We start from the raw sequence: 10322 nt of genomic DNA, 5'->3' as shown, positions 1-10322 counted from the left end.
GACAGGCTGAAGGGCCGCCTGCTCCTCCTCGGTGCCGCCACGTGAGAGCAGCAGAGGACTTCAGTGGCTGCAGCGGGCATCACGACGTAGGCATGAACGCGTCTCATCGACACGCTCTTTATTAGTATAATAACTCATCCTTTTATCCCCAATCACACAGATACACTTTCAGCACACCGCCGACAGGGCCCCCAAGCCCGAGACCCTTTAAGAGCCCTAGAAAACAATGAAACTGGAACATGCCCCAGTTTCATTGTTTTCCAATTTTTATGTACAATTAATGGCAGATTTAATGGAATTGAACCATGAAATAGCATTTTCCTCTGAGATAATTGACTCTAAGCTGTGCCGCAGGATAGATCACGCACGCACGCGCACGGCCAACCTGGGGCCCGGTAATCCATCGTCCCGGAGAACGGGTTGGCATCTTTGAGAAGTATAATCAACATACATTGCTCCTTCTCGCTGCACCGTTGTGTCCACTGATGTACGGAGAGTTGGCAGAACGTGGTTTTTACTGATGAGCGGCAGCACAGCACCGAGGTGGGGGTCCTGCTGCTTCCCCTGCAGCAGCCCAGAGCAACATTTAACACCTCAGCCACCGACATATCTCGTTACTGCACCCAACACGCAGTTATAAATGCAGTTAGGGCCACTCAGAGGTGTGTGTGTGTGTGTGTGTGTGTGTGTGTGTGTGTGTGTGTGTGTGTGAGAGAGAGCCCGGCCATGACACCTGGATCTTGTTATGTAGTGCAGAAGAGAGGTGGGGGGCAGTAGCTACACATTATGGTCCACCTCAGTTGCAATGCCTCATTGAGTGCACACACAATCAACCAGATATTGGATGTGAGTAACTCATCCCCTCAGAATAATAGAGGCAGGGTTGAGGACTAAACCGTCCATTTTACCGCTTCTTGTCATATCACCTCCAAATCTACCCCATTGTCTCTTAAATTCCCTCCCCTCAGTTCCCTGTAGAGGGCGCTACTGCAGACGCTCGTTAAAATAAAAGGCTTTCTGCCTGTTAAATTTACAGGTGCATTCTGTACGTTTTTGTTTGCACTCCATATGTCATTAAAACGCCCTCACCTGTATAATAGAAACATGATTTCGCTGGTATCGTTGGGGTTATTTTTGCTTACAGCTCCGCCCTGAAACTGACTGTGACGCATAGTTCCCATAGTTTTATTTTTTCTTTCTGTTTTCTTAAGGTCCTAAAAGACGTCTTGCTGAGTTTACGGCGTTGTAAGTGGCGCGGTAGAAAGCTTTCACACCTGATAAATGAGAAAAGGCCTTATGTCTAAAAGCTACAGGCCTCCATCTGGGGCCTGGCTTCTTTTTCAAGTTGGCGATTTGTGGCAGCTGATGGATTGAGTACATTGTGTGTGTGTGCCAACATGTTTAATGACATGTATGCCAAATGAAGCATCGGCGCTGGGGCGAAAGCGCAGCCACACCGGATCGGGAGAATCAAGGTCGAGTAGTCGCAGACCTCCACTGGGCTTTTAAGCGGGGCTCTTTTCAAACGGGATTTCCCGGAAAAATCACTTATTTACGCTTCTAAGGGCTTGGCATTGTTTTTATGAAAACATACTGTGGCGAGAGGAATACAAATACAAATATGGCAATGGTTATTTTTTGGAGTGCATGTGCAGAAGGGCCCATATTATGTATGAGTTGTGTGTGTGGGAGGTGAGAGCTTTATGGTTGGAACGTGGCCACTGTGATTACCACAGAGGTGTAGCACAGGCTCCGATGTTCAAGCCAAGTGCTCACAGAAAATCTGTTTGGAATGCCGTGGCTTCAAATGAGAGCTGGGAGTTGATGTGTGGACGGCTATTACTGATTTGTGACACAGCATGACTGTGCATTCCTTTATAAAACTCAGCCGATACCTTTGCATGAAGCTGTGCATTGCATCTGTATCGGAGCAATATGAGAGGAAGAAAAAATGGCAGTGAAGTAAGAAAGGGAAGTTCAATCCAAGCAGTTGTGTGTGTGTGTGTGTGTGTGTGTGAGTGGACGCAGGGAGACACCAAGCGACTGGTGATTTGAAGAAGTCTTTCGTTGCTGCTGCTCGGTCCAGCTGCCCCCCCCCCCCCCCTTCACTCTTCCTGTCCGTCTGAGCTGTCTGTCTCTGGTGCGTCTGAGCAGGCCTCTGACGGGGCTCGGGGGAAGCGGCTTGTTTTTTAATGGAGGTAAAAGGTAAAACGGGGCACTGGGGGCCAACGCAGCCCAGGAGCAGTTCAGAGGATTAGCACTAATTCTGCACACAACAAAGCACTTGACTTTGATGCAACCCCCTGTAAAAATGAGAGAAAAATGAAATTGCATTCTTTTGGTCATTGAAGCGAGGAAGTATTTGACACGATGTTCTACATGCAAACAGCTGTGAATAGTAAAATGTTACATGAATAGAAACTCTCCCGCATTAAGCACTGCTAACTACATGAACTAAAACAGTGAAGGTGTTTCCACTGCTGCACTTCCACTGTCTTTGGTGTCTTTAGTGGAAACTTACCTTTGCTCCCGTCTCTCAATTGTGTTCTTTTTCTGCTAAATATATTAGAAAGGGGCCTCCTTCTCAGTGATAGAACGAAGGTCAATAAGGCTGGGCAGGCCCGTCTAATCCAGCCCACGTGCTATTAGCGCTTTGTCCATTCTCTCGCCTGCTGTAATAAAGCCAACAGACTCTGAAATCTATGCTAATGTGTGTGTGGGGGGGAGGGGTGGGGGGAACCAAACCTGGGCCACAAATGAGACCGCACAGGTTATGATTTACGCACACATCAACCCGATGAATACAAGCTCATCCACGCACAGATGTTGCGACTAATTGGGGTTGAGTGTGCGGGCGCGCAGAGCTGCTGCTGGTGATTGGCTCTAAGTGTGCGCCGTGTTTCTGGTTGACGAAAATAGACCACACAGCAACGCTTCCCTCCTTCACCTCCCACACACACATGATTGAATCAGGAATTGGATCAAACACAGTGGGGTACAGCTGTATGTAAAAAGCATGTGTGTGTGTGTGTGTGTGTGTGTTGTACGACAGAGAACACGTTTGGCAGTAGAATGTCCGTCAGTGATTGTGCTGACGGATGGAGGGTGTGTTGGAGCGGCTGGTGTCCGGCATGCCATCTCACGCCATTCAACTTCTGGTAGGACGGGATGTCTCTGTGTCTTTAGGGAAGGGAGTGACTTTATGAGTCTGACTGGAGGAAGTGGGTTGAGAAAGGAAGGGCACCGCTCAAGAGATTAATCCTGCTCCTCGTCCAAGTATCTGTGTGTGTGTGTGTGAGACAACTGTTGTGTTCATACCACAGTTGGCGAGACATCCTGTCGGGCTCGGCGGCACAGCGGGAAGGCGGCGTAACCTTTTGACTCCACTGCGTGTAGCCTATGTGGCATGTATGTATGTGTGTGTGTGTGTGTGTGTGTGTGTGTATGGACACGCTGACAGGATTTACTATTGGTCGGTCCATCCTGTCACCCCCTCGTAAACTCCCGGACACGCTGGGATCCCAGAAAGAGTCAGAGTAAAAGCTAAAGAGGATAGTCTGGTGCTCAGGTTCAGCACTGCGTGGCCTCCTAGCAGCGAGGCGTCATTGGGCCTGGGAGCGGTCCTCCTTTCCACATAGAAAACATTTGAAATGTCTTTGTGTAAATCGGATTCGGTTGTGTAAATATTAGGCTGTCAGTAGATTTAAAAAATGAATTAATCCCGATTAAAATCTCCCAACATTTAGCCGGGACGTTTTCCAAACTGCTGTCCTTTAGGGACACAGTGGTGGTCCCCTGCAGACTGTGCAGATGTTGAGATGGAAGTAGATGTAACCAAAAGGTGTTCCTCAGCGAGGTGGTGTGTGTGCACTACAACAGGCAAACCAAATGAATTGGAAGCATAATTTATTTCACTCTGGATCACAAACGACAGTAAAAACAGACAACCTGTCAGGAAGGGGGGGAGGCAGGACTTAAACAAAAAGACTCTAATTGTCAAAAATTCCAAAAAGCAAAAAGGCCAAGGGGCAAAAACGCAGACAGGAACCAGGAACATGGACATGGACTTCCGGAACATTCAACAATGTTGAATGGGACAAGAGACACACATGGCTTAAATACACTGGGAAGGTGCAGGTGATTGGACACAGGTGGAAACAATGACACGGCAGACAATCACAGGGAAAGACAGGAAGTGAAGTTACCAGGAGACATGATCCAGCTTAGAAAACTCCAAAATAAAACAAGACATGAACCCCAAAGCGTGACAGAATCCCCCCTCAAGGGCCGAATTCCAGAAGGCCCTAAAACAGTAGAGAAGAGACAAGGGTCGGGAGGGAGGGAGCCAAGAGACGAGGACCGGTCCACCCGGGGAACTCCGCCGGGCGGCCCGGAGGGCAGTCAGTTGGCCGGGGAACCTCTGGGGGTCGGCCCGGAGGGTGGTCAAAAATTCCAAAAAGCAAAAAGGCCAAGGGACAAAAACGCAGACAGGAACCAGGAACAGGGACATGGACATGGACTTCCGGAACATTCAACAATGATCAAGTGACAAGAGACACACATGGCGTAAATCGGATCTAAAATATTTGATCTCATTTTTCTCAGCCACAACAATCTCATCGATTAACGAGTTAACTCTAGTAAATTCATATACATACATGCAACCCAACCACATTTTCTGGTGTCAATATTTCTGCCCACTCTGGTCTGAGAGTCTGACATAATTATGCATTTTCAAGGTCGGCTCTGTTCTGGTCGGCAGTGAAAGCTCCATGAATAGTGTAAGGTACCGGACAAGCCGTTCCCTCATCCAAACAACTTAGGTCCTGGGCGGATTAGCAGATAATGGGCCCCTAGGCACTGACCACAGCACATTAACAAAATTCACCACTCTATGCAGTCCTAAATATAGATAAACTGAAATGATAAACACTCCACCACCTCGTCAAAGCGAATATCCGGGCTGTTCCTTTAGTTTTTTAGTGAGACGTTCAAGGATCTCTTGTTGGCAGGATCGACTAAGCTCTTTCTATATACGGCGAGAAATGCAAAGTTAAAGAGAGCGGCTTTGTTCCGGAAGCTCTGACTTAGGAGCCACCTGAGTCTTTGGGCCCCTGGTTGTGTAGTCCCCATCAGCGCTAAGGTACACGGTTTAGTGAACAAGGGCATGAAATGACCACTATGTTTCTCCCAACACGCGTGCAGCATAATCCGAGCCTTTTATATTATTGCGATATGAGTCAAATTGGCAATAGTTTCTCCAATATGTTAGCAAGCAAGACCTTTCTTAGGGAAAAGATATCCGAACACTAGAAGTATGAAAATGTTCGTCAAAGTCTAACCCTAACCCCTTGCACCATACCTACAAATGTCAGTGGTGTAGGTGGGTGGGGTGTGGCTGTGTTTACCTGTGAACTGGTTGTCTCTTGTGTCTCTGTGCGCGCAAGTTTAACCGCTTGGAGTCACTTTCCCATCTCCTTCTCAGTGCTCATGCAGCCATGATTACAAAGGCAGCATCAGGACGACAACACGGGGAGACCCAGATGTGTCTGGCGCCCGTCAGTATGATGGATGGATAGACAGACTGACAAACTGTCAGTGAGTCAGAGGCATTTGAGGGCTGTGACTCGCCGATTGCCCCAGGGAAGTGATGTGGCATTCTGTGTTCCTTTGGGGATAGATGCCCTGAGTGTTACCCATTGAATAAATTACTCAAGGACAGACGTTGAGCTGTTTATCATTACAATCTTCATTATCTATTTCCTTCCTTTTAAACAATTGTTAACAAGTTTATAAGTACCTGGGTGTTCACTTGAACAATAAACTGGACTGGACAGATCACATCCATGCACTCTACAAGAAGGGTCAGAGCAGACTATCTGCTGAGGAGACTGAGGTCCTTTGGTGTGCAGAGCACTCCTTGTTTGGACGAGGGAACTCCTATATATACAGATACACTACTTGTATGTTTTCCAGCAAACGTTACTGGTGCACTTAAAACCTGACCATATGCTTCCTACCATCACCAGAGCGAAAATAACACGTGAGCATAGGGAGTTATATTGCAGCTAAAGAGACACATTCTCTCTTTGGAGTCATTGGAGATAAAAAATAGAGCTAAAAGGAAAGAGAACATTGGATTCATACTCCCCCGGTGGTCATGAACACAAGTCTAAATGACGGATAACGTTGCTCCGGATCTCTTTTCCTTAAAATAGATAGCAGGTAAGATGCTGAGGCTGAAAATGTGAGAGCTGAAGAAAGGAAATTCAAACTCTTTAGTGTTGACATTCTGCATTGATACTTTGTCAAAAATCACATCAGCAACTGTAATCACTTTGGTTTAGGCCTCCGCAGGTAATGCGTATGTTTGCATACGTGGGCGTCTACTGCATTCTCAGTGCTGGCACAGAGGTGATTGATTTGCGAGCGGTAAATGCCTGTTTAAATTCAAGCTGGATTCACCGTCTCGCCACCTCCCCGTAGATCTCCATGCACCCTGCACACCCGTCTGTTGACTGTCATTAGTTTCACTCTCGCACAACAATCAAACGGCATCATCTGCAGCCTTTCTACGCCAGCATGGAAGCAGCAGATGAGGCAAGTCTGCAACCTCACCTTTGGGGACGTATGTAGAAAGTGTAGCACTGCCAGGTTCAGTTTCTCCTGCTGCTAATGGTGTGTCTGAAAGTATTTTTGTTCATTAATATTATCTTATATAATAATATCTTACATTGCCTTCAAGGCAGTGCCTTGGTGACCTATTGGGCAGCCCCGCTCTAGACCAACAGAACCGGTTGTAGAGTCACCAGGAAATGACCCAGCCAGACAGAAGGCTGGGTGAATAACCAAGACGAGGCAATCCAAGTCAGGCAGGGTCGACACCAGGCAATCAGTCCACGAGGCAATGCAGTAAAGTCTGGCATCCTGCGGAGAACGACCTGGCAGCGAGAGAGTGAGTGCCTGGGGTTTAAGTACCGAGGGGAGTGAGTAGAATAGACAGGTGGCATGTGATTGAGCTGACATGGTTGATGTGACTAGCAGGTGCACTGAATGAACATCAGGTCAGTGAGAGGGGGAGAAGACAGGGGAGACGAGACAGAGCTGTGACACTGAAGACATTTAACTAATTCAGTCAGTAATTACACATAACTAACTCATCTGTATAATCCCTTTCATTATGTTTGGGGGTTGTTTGTCCATCAATACTGCACATACTTCTGGGCCTCCGCCTCAGTCGATTGTCCTGGAAGTTTACTTTGATGGATGTGGGGAGATCAGCTTCCCATTTCCCACCCACACTCTGTATGGTCCTGAAGGGGTTCGTCATGCCCGGATGCTACGGTGGATCCTCAGTAGCTCCCCACAACTCATCCAGCCGACCAGACGGAGTCGCCGAACAATCCCACTTCATAGCCGCAAGCCTTCTGGCTTGGCTTTGAGTGAGTGTGTGTGTGTGTGTGTGTGCGTGTGAGACGTAATAAAAGTTAGTATGCTCCAGCTTGTATCACTGACACATTTATTATCGATTGGAAATCTGTGATGAAAGTCCAGCTGAAGTTGTCATGCACAAAGATTTCGACTGTAAATACCAGAATACCAGAATGTGCTTACATACACACCAGATAGATCCACAGCGACACGGCTGTTTTTTTACCTTTATTTCACAGAGCAGGGCAGGAATGATGTTACAAACGATTAACACATCTCAATGAATATCCTGCTAAAAGTACAACATCATTATACTGACTGTACAATTTCTAAGAGTAAACAAAAAGTTCTCTGCAGAAACCCACAGTTGTACTGATCGTAAAATAACCTTTGTGATGGGGACTAAGAAGGGGAAATGCAGCTTATTCAGTGGACCTTATTCAAACCGTGTGACTTTTCCATTGTAGTTCATTTTGGAACCAGGGCATTTTCATTATTTTGGGGTTAACACCAGCCTGTGTGTGGGGAGCTTCAGGCAACCAAAGCACTTTGGCTGAGGTTTGGGAAATATTATGATTTCTGTTAAATGTTGATAAAGAAAACATGTCCCGTCTCAGGCTTCAAGTTACGGCAGACTTTTTCAGAATCAAAAGAAGAAGCTTTTCTTTTTCTAGCCTGAACAACATGCTTTGAATGCATAAACAAGTGGTGTATATGGGAAGGAAATAAAACACTACATTTCTTTCGTCACTTATTGTTATCGACAAAGTATTGTGGAAGGGAACTCCTTGTCAATTCCGCCTGTTGGCAAAAAATACCTAAAATCTGCTGTGTGATGGGAACGAATATATACAAAGGCATCAGTGGGAAAGATTTAGTCTCAGTCTCAGTTTTAAGCTAACCAATGTGTGCAAGTCATGCTAAAGCATTTTGTGTTTGCAAGTGATTTGGCTAATAACAACAGCGTTAACACATCGCTAACGTTAGCTCGCTAAGAGCTAAGATCAACTGCCGCTGGTGCTGGGGTGCTAAAATAAATGCTACTAGCTAGCCACACACATTTGGTTGGTGTTTTAGCCCTTGTTAGCCTTTTGTAGCCGAGACCGCTATCCCCTCCGAGGAGAATCACGCTTCATCTGTATTTTTGTTGCAAATTAGGAGCCTGTACAAAAATTACATTGAGAAAAATGCCATGCCATTCACCGCGCCTTTCAAATGGATTTCCAAAATATATAAATACAAAACAGAATCATATTAATGAAAGCTATAATTAATATTTGGGGAGAGGTGCAAGCATTCTGTCAGTTGTTTCCGGTTTGCTTAAAAGCATGATAAATAACTATACTAACTACTACTAAATAAATCCCTTATTCACTTGTCGTTTTCTGTCTGGAAAGATGTATACGTGCGCGGCCAGAGAACGGGCGCGCTGCACTGGCAAGGCTCCCTCGTGTGTCACAAACCTCACTTTCTGTGTGAGGGGAAATTTCCTGTAACATCCTGAAATACACGCTGGATGTCTGGGAAACGTCTGGGAAATGTTTTCAGAATGTCACAGTTTGGCTCCGTCACAGACGGATTCAACATCTGAAAATAAAAATGTCAAATGATCCAAAAAGTCAGAGCTGGATACATGAACGAGAGGTCACATCCATCTTTGTCCATCAGTCAGCCGTGCCCTCTCCCTCTGTTTCTCGCTTAGATAGAGAACAGAGATTCCTCTCATTCTCCAAGTGGTAATTTCCTCTCTATTGATTGACGTGTCCTGTTAACGTTATGACAAAAAAGCCACACACACTCACCTGAGAAGGATTGGGTGACTCACACACGCACACAAAGGTCAGTGGAGAGTCTATGCAAACCTTCCCCCTGTGTGTTAGAAACAATGTGTGACACAAGAGGATATCAGAGATATTCTCCCACACAAAGGGACAGTACATTTCATTACAGGTCACTTAGCTGACGCTTTCATCCAAAGCAACTTACATTGCATTTTTTTTTAACCCATGGCTTTTTACATAAGGTGTCTCGCACTTCGACATCGGGACAAGCCGGGACTCGAACTACCAACCTTGTGGTTCCCAGCGCACCCTCTCTACCCCTGCGCCACGGCAAATTAGGATTCACTGTCCCGCGTGCAACTGATACAACATTTAAATATCTCGCTCGTAATGTGGCATCACACTGTATTGTGTTGTCCTTTCTCTCTTGTTAATGTATGTCTAGATTTCGTTTTGGTGTCTCCACTTCGTAATAGTTGATGGAAAACATTACATTCTCCAGAGGACATGGGCGTGTTTTTCCATTTTTTTGTTACGCAAAAAATTGTTACGCAACTTTTCCATGCACTTAAAAAAGAAAAGATGTTGCTTTTTTGGGCCGGTCCTTCGAGTGGAGAACTCAGCAATTGCCCAAACTCTCTACTCCTAATATTGCTATCTTTGCTGTCACTACTGCTACATTTCAAATTGTTACTCAAAAGCTGTATTCAGCCTGTTCCATCCACACAGGGACACCGACATGTACGACTTGAGACACTACAGTCTCACAAAATGATTTTTCTTCCTTCAGAGAATAAGGAATGTGTGCAACATCGACATGTAACTACAGCGGTTCAGTGTTTTGATGGGGTTGTGGTCCTCTTCTGGTAAATGAATGTCCAACCTGTGGATGTTAAGGATGTAATAGGAGAAAGAGCCCCCGAGGCTTCTTATCGTGGCCATCAGCAGGTGGGCTTTTACGATATAGACGCAAACACACACACATGCTAATGCACACATACAGGGTCCAGGTTAAATACCTTATAGCCAAGAGCCGCAATTCCAGCCCTAAAACAGACACTCTGTGTTTTTAATGACTTTTGGGTGCATTCACTTTCTGATACTTACTGT

This window comes from Gasterosteus aculeatus, chromosome 9 (assembly GCF_964276395.1).
Source record: "Gasterosteus aculeatus chromosome 9, fGasAcu3.hap1.1, whole genome shotgun sequence".
Taxonomy (NCBI): Eukaryota; Metazoa; Chordata; class Actinopteri; order Perciformes; family Gasterosteidae; genus Gasterosteus; species Gasterosteus aculeatus.
Note: the sequence above shows the minus strand (reverse complement) of the source record.